This window comes from Grammomys surdaster, unplaced genomic scaffold, assembly GCF_004785775.1.
Source record: "Grammomys surdaster isolate TR1022 unplaced genomic scaffold, NIH_TR_1.0 188, whole genome shotgun sequence".
Lineage (NCBI taxonomy): Eukaryota > Metazoa > Chordata > Mammalia > Rodentia > Muridae > Grammomys > Grammomys surdaster.
Genome location: NW_021604633.1, coordinates 15132151 through 15135817, shown reverse-complemented (window position 1 = coordinate 15135817; position 3667 = coordinate 15132151).

Sequence of the window (3667 nt, the reverse complement as noted above, 5' to 3'; positions counted from 1 at the left end):
AAGCAGGGGTAGGGGAAATGGGATGGAGGTTTTCAAAGGGGAAACCAGGAAAGGGGATAACATTTGAAATGTAAATAAAGAAAATATCTAATAAAAAAATGACAAAAAAAGAATAAAATGCATTGGAATATTTCAATACCCTATATACATATATACGGATATATTTCAGCCAGCCTTTTCTCTCTCTCTCTCTCTTTTTTTTCTTTTTTGAAAATTTAAGGTTAATGCCTCCTGGGTACTTATAGAGGCCTTACTGGAATGGGTAACATAGAGTTAAGCTTCTTGGAGTTAAACAGCATTACCACAAATTTTTCAGACTTACCAGAGAGGCCGAGATGAGAAAGCACAGAGGAGGAATATACAGAGCTGTAGATGGTAAGACTAGATCAGACCTGCTCCACCAGGTTAGTTAGTGATGGGTATCATAGTTCTTGTCCAAAACCAATATGTAGCCTTGCATCTGTCCTGACTGTTTTATTCCTGCTGTGATTTGTTGTCACTTGTCTTCTCCTTTTACTCAACCCAAACGAGGTTCACTGCCTAGAAGTTACCAAAACAGAGAAGCCCCTTGGCACTCCATGGATGGGTTTAGTGGGCCCGTCATCTCATCTCCCCATATCTTACTGCAGTTTTTCCTTAAGTCCTGTAAAAATGGCCCTAGACTAGCAAACTGAGCGCCTATTTTCTGGAGCTTGCCTTTCCTTCTCTTTTTCGCTTGCACTCTCTTCTATAATCCTACAATTAAAATGCTTTGTAAACTTATCCTCCCATCGTGGCTATGCTCGCCCAGTCTAGTCTACATGTCCCCTTATGCTGTTTATTAAATTCATTTTTCAAATTTTTGAGCCAAAGGTCACAGAAAGTAGTAGCTTTGGGTACTGTGGTATTGATTTGCCCAGCACCTTAGCTGTGCCAAACATGTGAACCCAAATCTAGGAAGCTCCACTATGCCCCAGGACTCTCTTTTCTCCCATTTCATAATTCTGTAGCACAAAGTAGAGAATACATGAGGGACATAAAAGTAAATGAGACTAGAAAAAATAGATTGAGGTCAGCTCATTAGTACTAACAAGTTTAGGCTTTATTCTCGAAGTAATTGGGAGCCGAGGAAAGTTGTTGAGCAGAGGCCGTGAACTGTGTTTCAGAACAATTATTCTCGTGAGTCCATAGGGAATAGATGGGCTAGAATGAAGCAGGGAGGCTAATTAGAAAGTCTTAATTGTCTAGTGAGAAATGATGGATACTTGATCGAACAAAAAAGAGGCCATAAATAGGAAATGCATTTCAAAAAAGGAAAAGGTATCTAAACTTGGTGAGTAGATCGATCAGAGAAGCATTTGGATGCATAAAGGAAATTTTCTGCTGAGTGGGCCTTAACCTACGGATGCTCAGGGCTCATTTCTGTTTAAAAGCTTAACATTATCAGTGGCAGCATTTGTAAGTTCTCTCGGCTTTTCTTCTTACTGCTAATAACCTCAGAGCCTAGTGTAGGTACAGTTGTCCAGGATTGGGTCACACGGCAGTCTTTTGGTGCAGTGGAGGCTGATAAAGAGGGCAAGAGACATGGCTCTGAGACACTCGAGCATAGGGGAACATTTAGAACCCTGCGAATCTATTTGGATTGGATTACACACATCTCCCTTTTATAATAATGCACTTGGCAGCAGAACACCTTTACCTGCCGGGACTATGCATGCCTTATCAAATACTGCACCTAGCACCCTCAGAAGTCTCTCAAACTTCTACCTGCGACATATACTTTACTCTCAGCTCTTAGAAACAGTGTCAATTTTTCCATCCTTAAGTAACAATAAAATGTAGATGGCTTCTATTCAAGTGTATCCCCAGTGTATCTGGGTATGGACAATACAAAGGTTGATCAGGCCTAAACTGGTTTTAGCCACAGTTAGGCAAAACTGTATCCTCAAGTAGACTTTTACCTATAAGATGACGCAGAATTGGGTATGCATATGATTAAAACCAAATGCATTGTGGGAAAGGATATGCACAGTAGAAAATGATTATGCGATATTATCTACCCATTAAAATAGAGAACTTCCCATGCTATACTTCAAACTCTTTTTCTCCTGAACCCTCCCAAAAAGAAGCTCCAAACAATTTTGAGACCCTTGAGTATTCCCACTCATGTGGCTCAGTGGCAACCTTAACAGTATGTTCCTCTCTGATTTGTACTACCACTTTCTCCAAATAAAGTTGTCTTGCTACCTTTGCAAATCTGTGTGAGCCCTTATATTCAGTTCTTTGGATCTAGAGAATAAGAACCTAGAGGCATCCAGCCCAGAGTCTGATAACCAGTAATACTTCCATTATCTTAGACTCACAACAGTCCACAACTACGAAAGCTATTCAAATTGTCCTTCTGGAAAACAATTATTATCAAGAACTATAAGAACTGGTCACTTGGTAGATAATTAATAAGAGCTTGCCTCAGTAATTGGATAATGTTTGCAATGGATTGAAAGGTATTCTTGCAGCTCTCCTGTCTGCTAAATAAGGAAGCAAAGTAAACAAATTAGTTGTTCACTATTGAGAGGAACTCAGATATACTTCATATAATAAACTTCTTTATTAATGCTCACCACTCAGAGCTGGGGAAGCTGGAATCTGAGATCCAACAGAAACCCACAGACCAAAGGAAGTTTCTTACTTTAATAGATATTAGAAGAGAAGAGTCTTTGAGTTTAGAGAGGAGGTCTCTGAATTTAGAAGGGAGCGTTCTCTGAGTTTACAATATAGGGCAGGGAGTAGATAAGACAGAGAGCCTTAGGTATAAAGCTAATCCTATTGTCCCACCATACCACGTGGTTGCTCCGTGCTGCATAAATTAAGCAGCTTAGGGAAAGTACTATGTAAGCTATAAGGTGTAGCTGACTCCTTCTAGAAAGGCAGCCTCTGTGATCTAAAATCAGATATCCAGAATCTTAGAAACAAGGTCCAGGCTGGGGCCATGGCTCAATGAGTTAAGTGCTTACTGTATAAGAATGGGGACTTGAGTTTGGATCTCCAACACACAGGTAAAAGTTGTGTATACATCAATATATGATGTATACACAGTAGCATACATCTATAACCAAAGCATTGTAGGGAGGGAAGGCAGATGCAGGCTGACCCTAGGGACTTTTTGAGAGCAAGTTCAGATGAAATTGTGAGCTTTGGGCTCCATGAGAGACCTTATCTTAAAAAAAATATCATAAGGTTGAGAATGACGAAGAGACTCACTATTGACCTCTGGCCTCACATGTGCACAGATAAATGCTCCTATGTACTTGTGCATACCCCCCAACCCGACAGGCTCCCCCAAATAAAACAGTGTCCATCAATACCCTGGTGGAAGAACTGAGGTCAATAGCAAATTGGAAATATTTAAGGTAGATGAAAAAAATGTTTCTGACACATGTATTTCTAAGCATTTTTTTGGACAATGAGTTATAGTAATAACATATCTGCTGATCTCCTAAAAACAAACAAATTTCCATCTGCCTGGGTGTCCACTTTTTGTTGTTTTGTTCGTTGGTAGTTGAACCTAGAGCCCTGTGCATGCTACACACACTCTACCTTAGAGTAACACTCTCTAACCCTATTAATGTTTTATATAAGAAAAATTTGATGGGGATAGAGTTAAGCTTTAGCTTGTTTCATTGATAAG